This window comes from Vanacampus margaritifer, chromosome 2 (genome assembly GCF_051991255.1).
Source record: "Vanacampus margaritifer isolate UIUO_Vmar chromosome 2, RoL_Vmar_1.0, whole genome shotgun sequence".
Classification (NCBI taxonomy): domain Eukaryota; kingdom Metazoa; phylum Chordata; class Actinopteri; order Syngnathiformes; family Syngnathidae; genus Vanacampus; species Vanacampus margaritifer.
This window is the reverse complement of record NC_135433.1, coordinates 2,324,171-2,347,647: the sequence shown is the minus strand read 5'-3', so window position 1 is coordinate 2,347,647 and position 23,477 is coordinate 2,324,171. Positions and strand designations below refer to the sequence as shown.

At 39.0% G+C, this 23,477-nt stretch overlaps 1 protein-coding gene across 1 annotated transcript in view; it reads left to right on the top strand.

Annotated features, from left to right (window-relative positions):
* Positions 1-23,477, top strand: part of lingo3b (leucine rich repeat and Ig domain containing 3b) — a 102,532-nt gene that overhangs the window by 14,372 nt on the left and 64,683 nt on the right. The window contains exon 2 of the mRNA XM_077555809.1: positions 23,385-23,458. The gene's annotated coding sequence lies outside the window, so the exon portion shown is untranslated. The remainder of the gene's footprint in view (positions 1-23,384; positions 23,459-23,477) is intronic.

The window sequence follows — 23,477 nt, the reverse complement described above, 5'->3', positions numbered from 1 at the left end:
GATTGTCTCACACTGTGAAAGCCTCCGTCTGCTTTCCAAAGCCGATTCTATTCATGACGGTTTTACAGCTGCCGCACTTTTATGCTTGCAAAAGGCTTCAGAGTCAGTGCAAACAATCATTTATCAAACTCCACGTGGCGGGAGCCCGCCGCTCCATCTTCGGGCTCAGAGAATCAAGACAGGTGGCGCTTTTTTTGGTATTTGGGGCCTCAAAGGTCCCGATTAGCCGTGTGTGATTGTGAAACAGATGTAAATGAGCTTTTAAGCCGCAAGCTAGTGAGGTGACATTCTCTCGAGCTACCTCATTTATCCCGCTCATCCTCTCCTAAGCTGGCCGCCAGACAGACGTGGGAGGTATGCGACTCGCTTTTTGGGAGGGCCGGCGACTTCTTATTCGGGATGATGACCCCGATGGTCCGATCATCTGTCTGTCAGGCTTCTCTTTTTGGCCTCGCGCGTCTTCTATATATGCGGTACCGGAGGAATCTGTCTGGCCTGCGGTTGCTTGCATGTCATTGAAAAGCTGTGCCTCGGCTCGATAAAGTTTGGCAAATGCAGCATTCAACGGTGACCTAGGCTGACTGCAATGTCAAATATCAGCACAAAGCTTTGGTGGGAAAAGTAAGTGATTTCCATGATTACTTTGACACTAACAGCAGTGCTTTAACCCCTAGGCGTTATTGTGACCATTTTTTGGCCTTTTGTTGGTTCTGACCAAGAAGCCATTTCAAAATAAAATACTGCCCACGGGTTAAGTAGGTTGGTATGCAGCATTACGGCTTACCGGCACTTCTCCATTTGAACCTCTAGCGCAGTGGTCCTCAACCCTGGTCCTCGAAGACCGGTATCCAGCCTGTTTTCCATGCCTCCCACAGTCAACACAGGTGATTCATATCATCAGCTAATCAGCAATCTCTGGAGACGGCTGATAACGATCTCCACCTGTGTTGGCTGTGGGAAAAGCTTTGGTGGGAAAAGTAAATGATTTCCATGATTACTTTGACACTAACAGCAGTGCTTTAACCCCTAGGCGTTATTGTGACCATTTTTTGGCCTTTTGTTGGTTCTGACCAAGCCATTTCAAAATAAAATACTGCCCACGGGTTAAGTAGGTTGGTATGCAGCATTACGGCTTACCGGCACTTCTCCATTTGAACCTCTAGCGCAGTGGTCCTCAACCCTGGTCCTCGAGGACCGGTATCCAGCCTGTTTTCCATGCCTCCCACAGTCAACACAGGTGATTCATATCATCAGCTAATCAGCAATCTCTGGAGACGGCTGATAACGATCTCCACCTGTGTTGGCTGTGGGAAGCATGGAAAACAGGCTGGATACCGGTCCCTGAGGATCAGGGTTGGGGACCACTGCTCTAGCGCTCCGGAACTTCACATGGACCTACAGCACACTCTCTTGTTTTATTTCTCTCTCCTCCTATTGTGATACTCGTACGACGATTATTATTATTATTATTACTACGACTACTGCTACTACTGACATGTCAAGGAAGCTACAATTATACTTTTAACGTAACAAGCCACCAAATGCTGATCAATGACTTAATAATTGACGTCCATGTAACAGCCTTAAAGGCTTTTATTTTGAAGTTGGTCCGCGCGGTGACGTGACGGCTGGCTTGACCTTTCAGATACGTTTGACATTGCCAAGGCGCCATCGGTGAGCCCTGTACGATCTGTGACGCGCGTGCGCAGAAGATCGGCCATCTTGGATCGCTAACTACGGCAACAACACTGGGACAAAATACCTTTATTTGCCTGCGCGATAGTGTGCATTTGTAAAAAAATAAATAAAAAAATTATACCACATGGAAATTTTTTGGGGATTCTTGATGCATTTTTAAGTAACTTTTAATCCTATACATTTTAAAGATGAACATTTTACTTTGGACCCCCATTACATTTCCAGTGAGTCTGCATTGGTATACTTCACAGTAAGTCTGCGGTGTGTGTGTGTGTTTGAAATGACCCCCTCACCCCTCACCCAGCCTCTTTTTTTTTTTTCTTCTTCTTCCAGGAGAGCTCAGTATTGTTCATTCGATTTGACATCATCATTGCTCTCCTTTTTTTTAAAAAAACAAACAAATAAATTAAAAAAATTTAATAAATGTGTGTGTTTTTTTAAAATATATATACATATATATATATACATATACACACATATATATATATATATATATATATATATATATATATATATATATATATATATATATATATATATATATATATATATATATATATATACTTTTTTTTTTTGTATGTGGGTGAGTACGTGTATGTGCGTGTGTGTGTGTGTTCATCAGTTCACCTAAAGCCCCTTAAAAAAAATCCCATACTAATAATATAATATAATAATAAATTGCCAAATGCAGAAACATCAATGTAAGTTATCACGATGTGGTGGCTCTCGCTAACAGACAGCCTCAACCCCAACGCGTCCATATTGGCCACACCTTGTTCTAAAAACAATAAAAATAAACTCACAGCAAACTATAATTACAGTATGTGTCCAAATCGTTTCTATTTGTACAAGATATGCTTGGGTATAGAACTGCTTTGATTGAAACAAAAAATTAAAAAATAAACGTGCACCATCTTGCGTGTGTGAACTTGTTTTGACCTATGCGGTTGCCGTAGTTAGCGATCCAAGATGGCCGATCTTCTGCGTCTGCGCGTCACAAATCCTGCAGGGGTCACAGACAGACCCTTGACAGACATTTCCGCTTGCCTTATCACAGTTTCATAATTGCTACCAACATCAACACAACGCCGTCCCGAAATCATATACAATAATTTTCATATCATTTTCATATAAAATTTTTTATAATTTAGGACGCTAAGAAACCGCAAATGAATTACGCCATCGTTGTGCAAAGTATGATACGGCACAAGTCTCCGGCGTTAGCGACTCGTATCGTCTCGCCATGCGCACGAGGTGCATTCAAATGCAGTCGGACATTTCACAATCAATACCGAAAAACATATATTTATTATCTTTTTATTTATGAACTTAATGATTTGCTCTTACCCACCACTTAATTCACTTGGCCACAGTCAAATAATGGGAGTAGCGGCAAGTATTTTTTTTTTTTCCACTTATAGCACTGATGACGAGCAGACTTGTTCATGTTTTGAAAGGTTAAACATAGACTGTCGATACGCAGTGATGTCATTGTGGTGCAAAACTGTCTAATAACAGTAGCAGAGGTGCATTTTTGGGAAAAAATGTTGCACTAAAACGCTTGACAATGATCAGTGGTGAAATTTGTGTACCTCCTAAGCTTACAAGCGCTTTTCCCATTGTTGTGAAAAGATCTTCTAAATTGTGGCCAGAAATGGTCTTAATTTACCCATAAATAAAAAAAATTGTGGCTACAAAATAGGGACAACATGCACATAAAATGTTAATCTGGGGGATTGATATCATTAACTCATTCACTGCCATTGACGGCTATAAACGTCAAAAATTCATTTCAACTATTTCTCGTAATGTAATGTCATTTTTTTCCCACTTTTTGTTAACAAGAGTATGAAAACCTCGATTTTTTTATTGTACATTTAGAACAGGTATAAAATGGGATTAATCATGAGTTAACTATTGAAGTCATGCGATTAATTACACGTAAAAAATTTTAACCGCCTGACGCGATAAAAAAAAAAGATTATTAAAAATTAGGGGTGTCAGGCGATTATTATTTTTTTTGCGTAATTAATTGCATGACTTTACTAGTCAACTCACGATTAATCACAAATTTTATATCTGTTCTAAATGTACAAAAACCTGAAAATGTTTCCATTTAATATTATTATCTAATTACAGAGCAATCTCAAATGTCTTAACAAAAATGAGCGCTCAATTTATGCATGAAATCGTGACTAACAGCCAAATTTCAGAATGAATTTAAATGGTCGTCAATGCGGCCTCTAGTGGACAAAATTAGCAACAACGGTCAATTTGAGTGAAAAACAGATTTGACCTCGTGTCATGCCGGTTCTGGCCCACGGGCCATATATTTGACACCATTGCTCTAGTGTGTTTCTATATTGCGGCTTTCACTTATCGTGCAGTTGGTCTGGAACGCAACCCTTGCAATAGATTATTGTAGTGTAGCCACCTTGCAGATGTGCTACATTAACTCATTCACTGCCATTGACGGCTATTAACGTCAAAAAATCATTTTTAACTATTTCTATTAGTTTAACATTTTTTCCACTTTTGTTAACAAAAGTAATAAAACCTAGGAAAAACTATTTTATTGTACATTTAGAACAGATATATCATTTATGATTAATCGTGAGTTAACTATTAAAGTCATGCGATTAATTACAGTTCAAAAATGGAATTGCCTGATGCGATTTAAAAAAAGAAAAGAAAAGATTAATAAAAATTAGGAGCGTCAAGCGATTAACATTTTTAATCATAATTAATTGGATGACTTCACGAGTTAACTCACGATTATCACAAATGTTATATCTGTTCTAAATGTACAATAAAAACAATTATAGGTTTTCATACTCTTGGTAACAAAAGTGGGGAAAAAAACGTGAAACTAACAGAAATAGTTCAAATGAATTTTTGACGTCTATAGTCGTCAATGGCAGTGAATGAGTTAACGTGCTGTCTAAGGCCGTTCTCTAAATCAAAAGAATTATTATCACGCGTTCCAGAGTAATAACACACAGTACGTACGCCATTGCGTTTTCCCACGCTCTGGCCTGGCCTTACATAACGTGATTTGGTGGCTGCTCGCTGTGGAGAGAACACACGCTGACTGCTTGTGTCAGTAAATGTTGCAAACCGCCTCCACATGCTCGTCCTTCCTCCAAGAGAGCAGCCCGAGGACAAACAGCAGCTTCTCTTCATCACAGCCTCTCTCATCATTTCTACCTCTGCGCCTCCTTTTTTCGCTTGTCACCTTTTTTTTCCCGCGCCCCCGATCCTCGCGACGTCTACCTTATCGCTCTCCAGTCGGGCCTGTATTGATCTCGATGCGCCTTTTGCGGTCGTATCTCCCGATTGATGCGTCCGTTCACCTCGCAGGCCTGCCACTTTTGTTTTACGCGTTATCTCTAACCCGGCCGTTTTTCAAAATATGGACCGGACCCACCTGCAGTAGATGAAAATCTGATATAGAGAGACCATATTAAAAAAAAAATGTAATAGTTGTACATCTTCCACTCTAAACACATTTTAACTCTAAAACACACTTTTTAAAAGTACTTGCATAGTCAAGTGTGCTTGCTTCAGTTTGTTTATTTATCACATCCAGTAAAACTAACATGTAAAACAAAAGAGAATGGATTATTGTATATCAATACACCAAATGTTGTCTAACAAATGTCAGTTAGCTCAATGCTAACATCTAACATGAAACGCCATAGATGGGCTAACCGATTTTAGGCAATTCTAATCTTTCCGACAATTGCTTCTTTCAGTTTTCATTTTATTATTTTGTTAAGACGGGGACAATGCAGTCAGTTACCAACTAAAGCTTGTAGCTAATATTGAGCATGTAGACTTTAACAGATGCTAATTTACAACTCCCGTCCCTGGTTGAGCTTTTTACAATTGATTCATAATCTAACAATTCCACCCCTTAAAAAATGATAAAATCAATTATAATAATAGAGTGCAATCACACATGGTGATCAATCATTCACTCTACCCATTTATTCGCTACATATGGGCACAGTTTTGATACATTTTCAAACAACTTAAGTTAAATGTTTTAAACTCACAGTTAGCCCTTTATATCAGTGCAAGTAGAATTCCAGAGTTTACTGCTCTGATATGAAAAAGCTGACTGACCATATATCATACATACAGAGCGGAAACACATACAGAGCATACAACAATTCTCGCAGGCAGTTTTGAGGACCTTCTCTGCCTCTTTTTCTTGCCGTTAATGTCGCTGCATTTCTTCCAGCAGACCTCAGTGCTGGCCAGCAGATTGCAGCGCAACGTGGTACTACTGCATTACATGCTAATCGCGTAATGCATCACTTTAGCATTAGCATGACATTAGCATGACATTTTTCAACAATAAAAAACTACTTATTCATATAAAATGTATTGCATTTAAATTTCTTACCCTAAATAAATGTTTGAAAAGGTTAAATGAAAATGTATTGCATGCGTAACAAATTATTATTATTTTTTAATTAGGGGTGTCAGGCGATTCAATTTTTTTCATCGTAATTAATCGCATCACTTAAATAGTTAACTCACAATTAATCGCAAATTGTATATCTTTATAAATGTACAGTAAAATGTGCAATCAAATATTTGTTCCCAAGTTTTCATACTCTTGTTACATAAAAGTGGGGATTTTTTTTTAAACTATTAGAAATATGGCTGCATTTTTTAGTCATTGGTACAGAGATTTCATAATTCTTAAAATTGAGTTAAAATTAAAAAGATGTTCTGTAGTGTAAAAAGTGTGACATTCATTTGTATTGAGGTCATTTTTCTGCCACTAGATGGCATGATTGCATTTGTAAGACGTGACAGCTCAGTGCATTTTTCTTTTCATATTAGGAGATCTCTAATCTTTAATATGAAGTAACTTGTGAAATTCTGCACATTTTTAAAATAGTAACATTCAACTTGGCCCCATTCTCCACAAATATATGCATTGTTACTAAATTTATGACTGCAAATTTTGACGTGGACGTGTCCGCTGCGTTATAACTGGAATTCTCCCAGTACAGGCTTTCCAAGCAGGGGGGGGGGGGGGGGGCATTAAAAAAAGTTAGTGGGGGTTAAAGGAATTTAAAATTAAGTCAATTTTTTTTATTTATTTTTTTTATTTTTTAGGTGAACTAATGAATGCACGCACGCATGCACGCACATACACATATTCACCCACATACAAAAAAAAATAAAATGACAAAAAAAAATATATATATATATATATAAAAAAAAAAAGGAGAGCAATGATGATGACATGTCAAATCGGTAAAATTACCGAATGAACAATACTGAGCTCTCCAGGGAAAAAAATAAAAATAATGAAGTCAATTTAATAACCATTTAATTCTGGGATTTTTATGTATTTATTCCACTATTCGACTCTTTAAGAATCACTGTTTTAGCCTATTTTGCAGTCAGCCTCTCACCCTCTCAAAGTTTGCCCATTTTTTTTCATCTCTCCACTCTTCACCTCTCTGTGGATTTGATTTGCTGCCGAATGCACACACGTGCGCACGCACACACACACTGTGATGCTGCCTACTGCGCGTGTGAGTGAAGCATTGTGTGATTGAAGTACCTTCCAGCCACTACTTTACTGCAGTGTTGGGAGGGAAAATTGCTGATAATGTCCTTTTCTCTCTGGAGCTGCGCAGCTGGGAGAGAAAAAAAACAACAACAACACACGGCGTCTCAAGATTTACGTCTAGCTCTGGGGAGTTCCAAGCTGCCGGTTCGTCTCCCACAGTCGTTGCTGCAGAGGCGACGTTGCCTCTCTGTGTGTGAGGAGAACTAATAGACAATAAAAAAAATAGGAAAAAAAATGGAAATAACTGAGAAAGAGATGAGTTGTTTGACATGTCTATTACGCAATCTTGTGTTTATCTACTTTCCAACAGGGGACAAAACCTGTGCCTAGGTGCAAAATGCATGCTCTTAATATAGTTCATTTTACATAATACATTTCTCAATGCATGTATAAAAGATCCACTATCCTAATCCAACATCTTATTTTTTTTCTTCAGTGTAAAGGGCTGTTTCAAAAAAACATTTAAGTACGGCACAAAACTGTTCAACAACAAACCAAGTAGAACTCATTTTGTTTTGTTTTTTTCCCTACACAAATCAACTCTCAAAATTGTAATACTATATTTGTCCTACATATCATTCCAAATTTGCACAAAAAAAAAAAGCCTACTCATGTTGTTTAATAGGGCAGCAGAGACGTACATGAAGAGAGTTTGGCCAACTCTGTTTCGGCAGGGTAACAAGATGGCGTCCGTATGTCATGTGACCAGCAGTTGACCAACCACACCGTGACCAATCACGCTGCTGGTCACGACATATGGACGCCATCTTGTTACCCTGCTGAAACCGAGTTGGCCAAACTCTCTATATACGGCTCTGTAGGGCAGTAACTAACTCAGCCATCTAGTGGTGGATTGTGATATTACAACAAAAGTACAGTTGATGTATAGTCACATTTTTTAATTTATGTTTTATTATTTATTTATTTTTTACATTTCTCTACTGAGATTTTATCACACTATTTTTTATTTATTTATGTGGCCTCTTAGAGTTTGGTCACGGGCTTGCAAATCCTTGATTATTTTAGAGTCTTCAATGAACCAAAAATGCTTTTAAGTCGGTGTACCAAGAGAAAGTCCTGTGAGGCATCTAATTCAAAATTGAAAAATACACATAATTCATGACTGCTCGCATATTCTGGGATAGCTTATTGAATATTGAGGAGCGTATTAACATCACTGTCAACCTCACCTGTTTTTATGGACCATATTCATTATGGCAATGCTATTGAGGTTACAGTAAAGCCCGGCATATTCTTTTGTGAAAGAGGAATAAAATTATTTTGTCCTCTTTGCGTGTTCCAAAAATGAAGATAGATTTAATGTAAGAAAAATACACCTTTGCAAAAATGATTTAATCAGTCAGAGATCTCTGGACAGATAACAGCCTCTAATTCATCACTTAAACAGGTGGGATTCAGAGCGTCAAATGTAGTTCTTCCGCATGTACAATGATTTCTTATAGTTAAAAGACCTCCTCTCTTTCATTTGTAGACAAAACATACTCTCTGGTACTTTTCCGTGAGCGATGGCGAAAACAGAGTCATGTGTGGGTGTTCAAAACAGATTCTGTTCTCAAGGACCAAATGTGTTTTCGCACAAAACTGAGAAGGAACTTTTTTAGACTAAATAGTATGTCCCAGTTTAAGGTCAGATTATACCGAACTCAACACCACTTGCTCTGCACAGGACACAAAACATTTCGACAAGGTTAATATAAAGAATTCAAATGTTAATAATGTGTAACAATGGTTAATATATGAAATGAAGTATTAAAAATGTTACAATATCTATCATTTGCCATTCACAATTTGACCAATTTGCACTTTTGTTCTGAAAACGTACCCCAAAATATCCATAATGCAATTTTGCATTGTTCTGATATCTGGTTCAGAGAGGCAGAAACAGCCCTTTGTGACATTTCTTTTTACTTTTAACAGACATCAAAAGTGAAATGAAAAATGCTGGTTTCAAGTACAGTAGATACTAGATCTTTTTATCCACTTTCTGCAACACGAAAAAAACTGTAGGCGAGACTTTGTAAACACAGCTGAGAAACGCAGCTGAGACGTGCCGGATTCGTACGACAGCTGCGCTCCTCTCACATGCAGTTTGGCCACATTCATCTGTTAACGGGCCTGCTTAAATAAACCCAACACTCGGCACACTCATCCAATGTGTTCCAGGAATTAACCATTGAACCCTGATTCTATCCTCCTAAAAACTCTTTTGAATTTTTAGTGAAAGAGCCGTTTTCATCATGTATTACTCATTCCATAAGGTGTTTACACTTCTTCCAATTATGTCCACTTGCATGTGTTTCTACGATGCACACAACATTGATGGTATAATATTGTTGATTCAACATCAATAGCATTCGTGCTAATGTTATTGTCGAGAGTTGTGTGTAAAATGTATGAAAATTTCTCACAGTGGCTGCTTAACAGAGATGGCAAATCCAGGTCCAGAATGTGGCTTTAGCCCCTGATGCTAGTTAGCTAGCTAATTGTTTTAATTTCCTCAGTAGAGCTTGGTGAGTGTTTGAATGAGGTCTGGGGGGGGCCTCCTCTATTTCCACAACAATAGACCATTTGTCTGTGGTTGAAGTCAATGTGTTAGTATGATTTCTTTGTAAGTCTTATGCTAGGTGACGTCAGGTCTGAGACCTACTATATTTTCACATCAAAGGGCCATTTGTCAATGTGTATTGAATGATGTCTTTCTTAGCTGAGTGAAGGGGGCGGGGGGGCTTGGGGGCTGTTTCCTGGGGGGTTTTCAAGATAGTATAAGAATGCTGTGAGTCCGCTGTAACTACACACTTGCGAGAGGACTGCAGCCATTTGTCTGTAAACTTGCTTGTGTCCGGAATATTCTGTAAAATAAATCCTTCGAAGGACCTGTTCACCGATCTCCAGTCTGTATTCAGAAAATCAACATTGTCTCTACCCGAACAACAACGAACACGCGTAAGACAAAGATAGTCTTCTAACACTCCCTAGCACAGAGGTGGGCATCGAGGGCCGGAGTCCTGCAGGTTTTGCATGTTGCCCTTTTCCAACACAGCTGATATATGATCAGCTCATCAGCAAGCTCTGCATAAGCCTGATAACGATCCTGCTGATTGGAATCAGCTTGTGTTGGAAGTGAGAAACCTCCAAAACCTGCAGGACTCCGGCCCTCGAGGACCGAGATTGCCCACCTCTGCGGCCTAGCAGGTAAACGAGCACCATGGGAACTAGCTAGCTAGCCAGCCAGCACTTGGGGCTAAAGCCAAACTCTGCCAGGGTTTTTTACTTTCTGGACCTGGACTTGACATCTCTGCTGCTAAATGTATCTTAGCAGTACAGGACAAAGTTTTCTTGGGGTGTTAAATCTAAACGTGCGATAGAAGTCTCCACAGCATACTTTGAATAAAACGGGTGCTAAAAGCTTTTTTAGCAGCCCCCTTCTTGCTCACATAAATGATGTGTGATTGTGAATGGGTAAAACAAGTGCTAAAAGACGTGTAATTATTCAGTGATGACTTTTTTTCCGTCTCTTTTGGTGTCAGTGTTGAATACAAATGATGTCAGAGGTGAAATACCGCAGTTGAGGGTGCAAGCATGAGTTTGGATTTAAATGAACATACTTAGATGTCATGAGGAGTTTTAGTCACTTTTAATTGGCTCCAAGTTTTGACAGGGTGTAACTTTGTCTGAACCCAAGAGACTAGAAACCTCCAAGCATCTGCACCGACGATCCATACACAACACAGAAAAGAAAAGACAATCATCCCCTCAAACAAATCAATGAACTGAAGGCTGAAGCACCAGGCTGATTATTGCCTATCCTACACAGTTGCATCATAAGTCACATAAAACAAAATAAAATAAATAATTACTACACTCCCATCATTTCTAAATGTTTAGCATTTTATCAATGGCACTATAAGCATGAATTATTTCGCATTTTACATTTTTCTCAAACCCCAACAGAGAAGTACACAGTTTCAACAGATCATTAAGTCCATTCCGCAAATTTTCACCCAAAACTGTTACTTATGGTGGTCCTCACTTTACATGCTTCAAACAAGGACAAGTCAAGGACGCATCTGTCGAGGAAGGGCACATTTGTACTTGCTCCTGCACTCACTCCTGACTTTTAACTATTTTGTTGATTTCTACATTGGGATTTTTAACGACATTGTTGCAATATGCCCAGCAGAAAAAGAGCTGACGAGACTGAGGAGATAAAATCTTCTCTTGCAAAACTCAAAGAAATGATCACCGAAATACTTGAAATGAAAAAGAGCATCAAGCCACTTCGGCAGGAAATTCAGCAGTTGAAAAAAGGGACAGACAAGCAAAAGATCAACGCATTGTCGCCTTGGAACAAAAAGTGGATGATTTGGAACAGAATCTTCGTATCAATGATGGGATAGTTACAGGTATCAAAATCGTGTCGGGCCGCCACTTCTCCCGGTGAGAGCTGCAGCCGGCACAAGCGCAGATGATTCGAACCAAACTTCAGTGAAAGAGACTGTGGAACAGCAAGTGACAACTCAACTCATAGATTTGGGATTAATTGTGGATCCAGCACACATTCAGATGTGTTGTTCGCTTCCAACTGGGGGGACACGACCACCGGCAATTCTGATCAGGTTTGTTGACAGGACGAAAAAGATTGCTCTTTTGGGAGACAGCTACAAACTTAAAGGTAAACATGTCTACGTCAACGGAAATCAAACCAAATGCTGACATTGCCAAAAGGGTGCGATAATTGAGAAAGAATGGATTTATCGAGGACACATGGACAAAAGACTGTCGGATCTTCATCCAAACAAAAGAAGACTAATTTTCTCAGAAGAAAATACGAATCCTGAAAAGAGTGGAAGAATTGGCGCAGTTTGAGAGACAATAACTGCTATCAGTAACTCACATCATTAAATTGTGAATTATGTCTTACCCAAATGGACATTCTTTTATGCACACTTTCCTCCTAGCTTACTACCGTCCTGCCAGTTGTTAACCTTTTTCTACACAGAGTGGTGCATGAGTCTGCAGTAACATTAATCAGTGTAGAAAAATGGTCAAGGCGGAGATTTTGCTTCAACATTTTTTTTTGTAAACTATCTATCAAGTTATTCGATTAATTGCTTTTGCCCCATTCCTGATCCAACCTGCTATTGCGGAAAATCGATTTAGAAAAACCACAATTAAAAAAAAACACATTTAAACCCATGAAAACACACTTAAACTTACCGGACATCACTTTTAAATGTATTGTAAACATTTGAACACAAAAAGCAAGATTGTGTGTGAGTGTCTGGCCGTGAGCTGTGGCCTACAGCAGCTTCTGTCGGTGCTTTATTGTTGTCCTAGCGTACAACAATATTAACCTAACTCTGATCACAGACTATGCTAAGAAATCCCTCACCAGAGCCGAGATTTGAACCTTTCAAACTGTGCCTCCCACAGCCCATCAATTTATGCCCCCCTTCCCCCCAAATTATACAAGCATATTCACCTCCCTGTTTGTTTCCTATCACTGTCTTCACTTCCACTTCCCACCCGAATCACGTCCTACTTGCTCCCCACGTCCCCTCCCACGCGCTCCTCTGTGTCTTTTATCTGCCTCCCCCCCCCTCGTTCACAGCGCATTATCCCTTTCTGATATCCCCCACGTGTCTGTCGTGCGTCTTCCCATCTGCGCCTGCCGATTTCTTTTTTCCTTATCCTTCAATTTCACTGTTGCTCCCCCCCCAACCCCCCCACCACCACCACCAGCACCAGCCGCCCCTCCAGTCCATTCCCCTCCTGCTCACCAGCCTGCTCACGTCCAGGTCTGTTTCCAACGATAAGGCGCTCACTTCCTTGCGCACACATAAGCACACACACGGGGGGGGAGAGAGCGGTGCTTAATTGCCTTCATAGTTAGCATCCAAGCTAAGTGTCATTTCTGTCTTCCTTACCATCACAGCTAATGAATGTGTCGTCTGTGATCTGTCACGGCAAGTAGGCGAGTCCGGGGGTGGGAGGGGGGCGGGGGGGTGGATTTAAGAGACAAACAGATGAAGACAAAAAAGGTTTTCTTTACAACACGTTCAGTGCAGGCTGCACGGAGAACAAATGTGCTACTTAGCTCACGGTCAGTCTATCCACATCCAAGCCAACTAGTGAAAGTTTGCGGGGAAAAAAAAGTTTCACCTTCAAAACAGTGTTGCCACCTCCCCAGTAAGGAAAGAAGCCATTGGTTGTCCTATTTAGAAGTCGCTAAATTATTATTATTTTTAATGTTTTTATTGAACATAAAAAATTTAAAAAAAAATAGCGACTTCTAGCTAATTTTATAGTTAGTGTGGTTTTTATTAGGGGTGTTAAAAAAAATCAATTCGGGAATATATCGCGATATTACAGCAAACAATTCTCGTATCAATTCATATGCAGCCGAATCGATTTTTAAACATCAATTTTTTTAATGGAAATATTCAACAAAATGTCTTACTTAGGGTTAGGTTTTACACTTTAAGCATGGAAAAACGTTATATTAACGGAACATTAAGCCTTAATATTTGATTTCAATGCTGTTCAAACATGAAACAGATTCCAACCTGTTTGTTAAATGCAGTTATAAGCCTGATGTACGTTTTCATACAAATCTTACAGTGTACAAGTTTATTGATTAGTATTTTCTAAATTATAGTTTAAAAAAATCGCAATAATTGACTTATCGATTCGTATCAAGATTAATCGGTATTGAATCACCCCTAGTTTTTATTGAGCACAAACCAAAAAAACAAAACAAAAATAAATCAACTCATTTACTGCCATAAATTCATTAAAAAAAAGATTATTAAAAATTAAAGGCAAGAGGCGATTACATTGTTTTATTGTAATTAATCGCATTACTTCGCTAGTTAACTCGCGATTAATCACAAATTTTACATCTGTTCTAAATGAACAATAAAAAAATTCTAGGTTTTCATACTCTTGTTAACAAAATTGGGGAAAAAAATTAAACTAATAGAAATAGTTTTTTTAGTTAATTTTTGACGTTTAGCCGTCAATGGCACTGAATGAGTTCAAAAAAAAAATTGAGACTTCTAGCTAATTTTAGGACAGCGAATGGCTTCTTTCCTTTCTGGCAAGATGACAACACTGTTTTGAAGGTGAAACGACATCATTGCCTAATTTACACACTTTACAATTTGCATGAAGTGATAACGTCGTGAGAGAGGCAAAAAGTGAGTAAATGAAGATTAAGAACATTAGAAAAAGTCGCTAGAATTGTCGCTACTCGCATTTCGTCAGATTTAACAAGAACGTTGCAAATTTGGCAACATTTCTTCAAAATTGCTTCTGAATGTGTTGCCAAATAACCCTGATGAAAGAAATTTTCATCACTTCACTTTCTTACAACGGCGTATTAGGGCCACGTATAAATATATATTTAGAGGGTTGGGGCAATATTCCGCAAATTTGCGACATTATAAAGTGACAAATTTACAATTTTTTTTTATCAACATTTTTTTCCCACCAAATTTGAAGAGCACCAGGTAAAGTGTTAGTTCTTTTGACATTTAATGTTATGAGGACGTCGTCAAAAAATGTTTGATCCACTGCACACGCTCATTTTTTCTAATCAGTTAATTACTTGCATAATTTAAAATGGGAAAAAAATATTTTGACATGAACAAATTCTTAATGTGATACGCAAACATTTATTAAATGCTTTACTTTAATGCATGTCATTATGTTTATTGCTCAAACGCAACCTGTGCTACCTAAAAAGTAGCCATCTGCTGTCACGCTGAAGGATAATCTATGGTCAAAATTAATAGTGCGATTAATCTGCGTTAATTCCTGATCGTTGCGATCATTTTTTGTGATTAATTAATTAGTTAACGCTTTAACTTTGACAGCACTAGTAAAAAAAAAAAAAAAAAATGTCTTGTAAATTTGAGAGCTCAGAGAAGTGTTTTTGCGAGCCTGCCAAATTTGAATGAAGAAGAAGCGGGAAAAAAATAGCCGAGCATATCTAATGAGGTTCCAAAATGTTGAAAAATAGAGCCCTACTCCTGTTTGTTCGACACCAACATGTCCGCTGAATCCACTGAACAAAACTGCTCCACTCCTGTCCTGGGATATAGAAATGACGTACAGTATGTGTGAAACACTGACTCAATAATGTGTGACTGTTAATAAACAGTTAACTTTCCCTGAAGTGTCTTACACTTGTCCGCAGGCTAGTAGGCTAGCAAGCTAGTAGGCTAGCAAGCTAGTAGGCTACCAAGCTAGTAGGCTAGTAGGATAGCAAATTAGTAGGCTAGCAAGTGTTAAATGATGATATAATTTGTCATCTTTTGCGTGTTCCAAAAATTGGAGATGAGACTTCTTTGTGACAAAGGCTCCTTCGAAGGATGATTTATTACGGAGATCTCCGGTCACACCAATTGAATATCACGTAAAGAGTGTGTCAATCCAAGAGTGCGTGCCCTCCTCCCTTTGCGAGAGAGAGCTCTTATACACCCCAGTTTGAAAGCAAAACGCCTTTTTCTCCTCCCATGAATAAGAAAAACAGATTGGTTCTCACACAATATGTTACATAACAGAATTTTAGTACTCAGTTCGCACCTGTGTTCCCTTTGTAGACAAAATATACTCTTCCGTGTACCAGCTCGTACTTTTTCCCAAAACAAAATCTCACAAACAAATTGAACTTGACAGCTCCGAATGTAGTATCGTTGTGGGAACTGTGTGTGTGCTTTCTCTCTCACGAACAGAATATGTTCTCACGCAGGACACTGAGAAGAAATTTTAGAACAAAAAGAAGGTACCAGATAGGTTAAGGTCGAATTATACGGAGTTCAACACTATTTCACCTGCTCTACACATCTATAACTAAATTCAAAATAGTTAAAATATAAAATAAAGAATTAAAAATGTTAACAATGTTAACACAAGCTAGTAGGCTAACAGGCTAGCTTACGGACCGGTGTCGGCATCCAGTAAGTCATCGCCTCAATCTTTCTGGTTTGTGGGTTTCTAGCAGGCAAGCAGGCTAATTAATCATTCTTTAAATGGCTATTTTGTCAGTCTTTCCTACTGTTTGTATGACCGTATTTTGCTAATATTTTGGTATGAACACCCCGCATGTATATCATCTTTACTCAGACAGTGACAGTGTAGAGTGACTGGATGGGAAATAGTCGGTGTCATATGCAACGTGTGGTATTTTGGTGAGTGTGACGGCGGCCACCGTGTAAGTCCACCTGGCTCTCGACTGTCTGCCCGTCGAAATGCGGAGAAGTTGCCAAGCGCAACAGTAAGGAACAAGGCGGTGATTGGTTGTGTGACGCCGCCGCCGCCGCCGCCGCCGCCGCCGCTGACAGCAAGTGATGTATGCGCCCTCAAATCAAATTTCTCGTTTCACTCCCGAGCAGTTGCTTTGGTGGTGGAATTCATTTGCATATCTGGAGATGCTTAAGTGTAAGGTGACAAGGAAAAGTAAGCACGAGAATGAATCATTCCTATGACATAAATAAAAGCCTGGAAAAATGATGACAATCTCAATTTATCGCATATGCTTTTTTGCATACGTCTCTGTCGTAAATGCAATTCATTCCGTTGAGTATTCTTTGCAATAGCAACGTTCTATAAAAAAAAAAAAAAAATCACCATTTTGTTGTCCTTAATGATACATATTTTCCACACGTTAGACAGACCAGGTTATGGCACGCTTGAGCCATTTGGTTTATTTACGTAAGCACGCATACCAAATACAATCGCAAATCAAATGTCATCCTATTCTGCTGTAAATGTCAACGCAATGAATGTCCTCCCAATGGTGGCGCTTGGCTGTAGCATGGACGCCCGGAGTATAAAAGTCTTTACGCTGGCAACTATTTTCATGACCTTGACAAAGTAAATACATTCGATTTAGACGAGACTTTTACGGGGGACTCACAAAGTGATTTGCATAGTTAGAAACAAACATGATACCGTTCATAAATATGCAGTAGTGCCTTGAGGTACAAGTTTAATTCATTCCATGACCTTGTATCTAAAATCATCGTTCCCCATTGAAATAATATAAATTAAAAATGTTTGTAATGTGTTTTTAACAAGAAAAATGGCGTGGTGTAGCTAAGAATTTATTTTCCTCCTCTCTGATCTATTCTGGAAATGATTGAGGCATGTATAACATTTGCAACCGTAGCACATTTGCCAGAAAAAAAAAAAAGCCAATTTCTTCTTCTTTGTATTTTCCCGCAGTCTGGATGCCCTGTGGCACCATGCTGCCTCTAACAGGTCAGTCTTGGTACTACAACAAATGCTATAAAAACTGCTAAGAAGAACATACAGTACTTTACAATTTTTCTTCCTGTCACATGATATGTGGTGTCTTAAAAACCCGTTAAGATGTTGAAAATGTGTATTTGTGTATTTTAGTTTTGTAGTTATGACAGTTTAGATTTCAGTCCAAACTGTGCTGACGGTTAATTTGTGTTAACTGGTCGGCTCCATGTTTCTCCCGCACTCAGCTTCTTACTTCCTGTTGTATTTTCAGTCGGAGGTTTGCGTCCGGCTTTTTCTATGCGTACCTTGTTTTTTTTGTAAGAAAATGAACAAAACTACACTATCCCTTCCTCCCAATTTGTTAGGTATAACGTTCTTTCTTTCTTCTTGCTCAAGGGCTTTTTGTATACAATTTGAGAAAGTGAGTACGTTTTCTATGAAAGTGCTTAAAGAATGTCACACCTGGTGATTGAAAGCTCTTTGCCGCAAGGACGCGACTCTTTCTGCGATCAACATTGCAGCCGCAGTCTGTTCGATACCAAATAAGTGACGACAAGGCCTGACGAGCAAAACTCGTCTAGAAAGTCTAGAAGTAAAAATGTGTCGATTGTTTAAATCAAGTCAAACATTTGTCATTCGACATCATCTAAAACGTGTGCTTCTGCATGTATGTAATCATTTCCGTGTTCTTTAGTGAAAGTCAAAAAGCGACACAATGTCAAGAAACGCCTAAATTGAACAAAAGGTTTTTAACATTTAATTTAGACAATTGATTTCGGATCAAAAATTTATTTTTCAACTAATTTGGGCGTGAGGGAGAACAGTTGGCAAACGATGCAATCAAGAAAACGTTATAAGCGGTGTTACCTCGGCTTTCGATTGACTCAACTTGAACTTTCTTTTTGTCTCCAGTTGCAAACACAAATCCCAGTTATGAGCACTAGATGGCGCCACTGCCAGCGAACTTCACAAAAAAAAGCAGTTTGGCAGCAAGTGAACAATTTTCAAAAGATTGTCTTATAAAAGTCTGCTAGCTTAAGGCTAACACACGATGGAAAAACGCCATAGATGGGCTAACGAAATTAGCATCCATGTCACAGTAATAAAACCCTTTAAGCAGGTTAGGGTGAAGGTTTAGCAGCACATGTAGAGAGACAATAAAAATGACTACTGCAATTTACAGAGTAGATGTGACATCTTCTAAGTTGTATGTGTAATATGCTGCCCCCTGTTGACCAAAAGAACAATTGCACAATTACCTAAGCACAAAATCATGAAAAACATTTAACTCATTCACTCCCAGCCATTTGCACTGAAGCAGCCCCCTTCGCTCCCGGCTGTTTTACTCGATTTTGACTGATTTTGCAAGTCCCACAGAATATTTTACTCTATTGCTATAAAAAAAACATGGAACCTACCAAAAGAAAGATTAGAGTCTCTTCTTTCATCAGGAAAAAAAAAGTATAGCCCACTTGTGTCTGTTTCCGTTTTGCAGCAATTAGCATTAGAATATAGCTAAGTTTCATCATTATTCACATTCTTGTTGAACACACTGGCAAAAGAGCTTTTTTTTTTTTGCAACATGGCCCTGGTTGATCTCTTATACGCTACTGCCACCTGCTGGCCGTTTTTTGTAATAACTACCATTGCTTTAAGCCACCTCTTCATGTCAGAAGCTGCATAAAAGCCTTCTGTTTGCTCTTGCATAAAAACAACAACAAAAACGTATACATACGTTTTTTGGGAGCGAAGTATATATATATATATAATAACAAAGTATCAAAAAACGTATTTACACGTTTTGGGGTTTGAATGAGTTAAAAAAATTTTTTACATTTGACGTAATTATTATGGTATGTTTAATCAAATACAATACTGTATAGTGCTATTTTCCATCTGCCGCCGTCCTGAATGCACCTACCATTGCTTTAAGCCACTTCTTCATGTCAGAAGCTGCATAAAAGCCTTCTGTTTGCTCTTGCATAAAAAAAATAAAAATAAAATAAAATAAACGTATAAATACGTTTTTGGGGGGCGGATGACAAAGCATTAAAAAACGTATTTACACGTTTTGGGGTTTGAATGAGTTTTAAAAAATCTTTACATTTGATGTAATTATTATGATATGTTTAATCAAATACAATACTGTATCGTGCTATTTTCCACATGACGCCGTCCTGAATAACAACTGTGTGGCTCAGTTGACAAAAAGTGGATATCAATAGAAAAATATGGGAAGTCACACCGAAAAAAATCAGTTCCGCCGAGAGGTTGGCAAGCTCGTGACTCACTTACCTCGCGCATCCGCCACACGTCATGAAAGTTAATGAGGTTTCGCTGTACAGCAGTTAACTTATTAATACATGACACGAAAGTGACAAACGTTGCAAATGAATTAGCGTAACCGATGAAGCCTTCAGCGAGACTTCCCGCGCCTCTCGCCCGTCTTCTCATTACACAGCGAGTGTAACTTCAGTCAGCTTTTATTTTCTCTAGCTCAAGCAGCCAATCAGAGGACACAACAAGCAAGCGAGCGCTTATCGCGTTCACACCTCACGTCAATGTAGTCTTTGAACCCAGAACCTCAGAGCTGCGAACCGACAGCGCCTCGTGGAGGTTCCGCACATGATTATCTTCACTGCACTTGCCGACATTTTGACATGTGCTGCCCCACGATGGCTGCAGGGTCACCGGCCACACGTCTCCATTCCCGCCATCAACCTTTCCCGGAGCGCAAGGACGGTCAGGCGGGCTGGTGACGTGTACGTGCGCGCACGCGTGCACACGTGCACACGTGCACACGTGCACACGTGCCTCTCCTTCTCGTCGTCAGGATGCCGTGAGCTGATTTCTCCTGACAAGGCAACAAAAGCCAGTCATATAAATGTCTACTTTCACTCTCTCTCTTCCTTATTCCTTCACTCTGTGCGCTTCTGGTAAAATGGGGGAGGGGTAAACATAACAAACCCATGGATATGCATATATTTATTCTTTTCTTCGTTCCAATACTCGCAAACACCATGACCAACGCTTCCCAGGATATTCATATTAGTGGACTTATGACCAGGGTTGGCAGGGTTACTTTTAAAATGTAATCCCTTACAGTTACAAGTTACCTGCAATTTTTTTTTTGTTAGTAACGTAATCCAAGTACCATAATATTAAAGTAATGTAACTGGATTACTTTTGGATTACTCAAAATAAATATCACCACAATATATATTCTATACAATGTGCCCTTGCTATTTGCGGGTGATCGGGACCCGGGCAGCCGACAAATAGCAAAAATCCTTGTGTAATTAAAAAGCATGTAGGCCATTGATTGATTGATTGATTAAAAGCCATTTGCTGTTTTCAAACAGTCACTGAAAGCAACCACACCTCATAGATAGATAGATGGATAGATTGATTTGTTTGGAAAGTGTAACTCACATTATGGTTGTAGGCTAGCGGGCTAGCTAGCAAGAAGCTACAGCGCTTAGCATGCCACTGGACTCTTAGCTCAAACTTTCGCTCCGAGTAAATTCTAATGAATACCGGTCGCCATTTCCTCCTTCCGTCCGTGAAGCTTTTTCAAACTGCCCGCGGTTGGAGCACACGACTAGTCAGTTTGTTCGTTCCCACCTCCCCGACATGTAGCAACTGCCCCACTCGCGCGGGCGTGCACGCTCTCTCTCTCTCTCTCTCTCTCGCTCTCTCGCTCTCTCGCTCTCTCTCGCCCTCTTTTGCACTTTCTCTCATCGTATAAATTGTAATCCCTCAAAGTAATCCCCATTTTTAATAAATGCACCTGTAATCTGATTACATGTTTTTTTTCCTGTAACTGTAATGGAATACAGTTTAAAAATAATAATTGTAATCTGATTACGTAACGGCGGTACATGTATTCCGTTACTCCCCAAGCCTGCTTATAACAATCTACAGAGTGTTCAGAAAGTTGCAGTGCACTTCAATTATTTTTATTCTGTATTCCAAATTGAAGCACGTCTCTTCCTTGAGTGCTAAAGTTATAAAGTGCACATAGTGACTTTGCGAACAGTCTGTACTTTCAAAAGTTAAATGTTTGAAACCGGGGGAGGTATGTCACAGAGATGGGAATGTATCTTAACGGAAAATGAGGCCAAGTGAAACTGCATTTTGATGCATGTCGGGCAGCACGAGCTCGTCATTTGGAAGGACAAAGGACGCTTTGTGTCCAATTTGGCAACAAATTGTTGTTGTTTTTTTGTTTTATTTCCCCTCATGTTGACTGCTGGCTGTAAAAGGAATTGGTTGATGAAGTTCACATTGACCTTCCTGAGCTTCCTGTCTTGCCCTTGAGCAATGCACCAAACCCCCCCACCCACACGAGATCAAGGGGCGTGGCTTTCCATACGCGCCCCTTACGCGCCGACATCTCTGCATTTCTACTCGCGTGAGATCGGGTTTCGTGTGGTTTGCAACACAAATACAGTGAGTAGAAATCCAAAATATGAGGGTGGAGTGAAGCGTAAAACCACATATAATACAAAATAACGAGATAAAGGATGAACCAATTTAAAACAATGCATTCATTTCCAATCTCGTGGTATTGAGATTGCAACACTATCAGAAAGGAAAAACTCAGTGGAAGTTGATTTTTATTTTTTTATTTTTCAACATGGGTGCTATTTGGGCTCCCTCTGGTGGTGTGTGACTGAGTCACTGGCTAAGTAGAGTTCAGTTATATTTAACTCAAGTTTCATACATTTGCAATAAATCTTTAAAAAACATTTATTTCGTTTTTTTTTCTTTTATTTTATGAAGAATTTATTTATCATTTTCCCGAATTTAAGCGTAACGTTTAAAACTGTACCGAAGGTTACAGTTGCAAATGTGAAACGTACTTCTCCTGAAAATGATCTACGTGATTCACATCATCGTTCTTTGCAAGAGATAAATAATACAGTTCCTTAAAGGGGTACGGGATGTCCACATAGATGCTAATCATTAGCCTTAAGCTAGCAGACTAAAGGCTAAGCTATGTGGTTGTTTTAAATACACATGTAATCTGGGAGCATCAATAAACAGCTTGAAGTTCTCTTTTTGAGCATTTATTTACTAATTCGGTTTGACACGGCGCTCGTGTCAAGTTTGTGCTTGCGAGTCAAAGCAAAAATATCAAAAATCAATAGTTCATATCTCAAAACACTAATGGCAGTTGGATAGTGAAGTATTTGTTTTAGGAGTATCCGGCGCAAATTTTTTTATCGTAATTAATTGCATGACTTCAATAGTTAACTCACGATTAAGTTTAATGCAAATATGGCTGCATTTTTTATTCATAAATTTCCTAATAATTCATAAAATTGAGTTAAAATTAAAAAGATGTGCTCTGCTGTAAAAAAACGAGTGTGATATTGATTTGCGTTGAGGTCATTTTTCTGCCACTAGATGGCATAATTGCATTTGTAAGATTTTGGTGACAGATCAGTGCATTTTTCTTTTCATATTAATAAGAGCTATCTAATCTTTAACATGAAATAACTTGTGAAATTCTGCACATTTTTAAAATTGTAAAATACAACTTGACCCCGGTCTCCACAAATACATGTATAATTATTACATTTATTACTGCAAAATTTTGACCTGGACGTGTCTGCTGCGACTGGAAAAAAGCCAGTACAGGCTTTCCAAAAATGTGTGGCGTTAAAAGAACTCCAAAGGAACACACTCATTTTGACAAGTCATATTACTCCAACTGTATATGTCAAAATATTTTGTGTGAAAAACGTCATTCCCTCTTGTTTTCATTTCTCTAACACTCCTAATCACTTTGTGTTTTTCCCTCCAGATTGACTGTTTGCAGAGCCGCCCTCCCTGTGATTTGTGAGTCCAAACAGCAGCAGATCGGCGGCGACTGAAAGGGTGAAGGCACGGAGGGGGG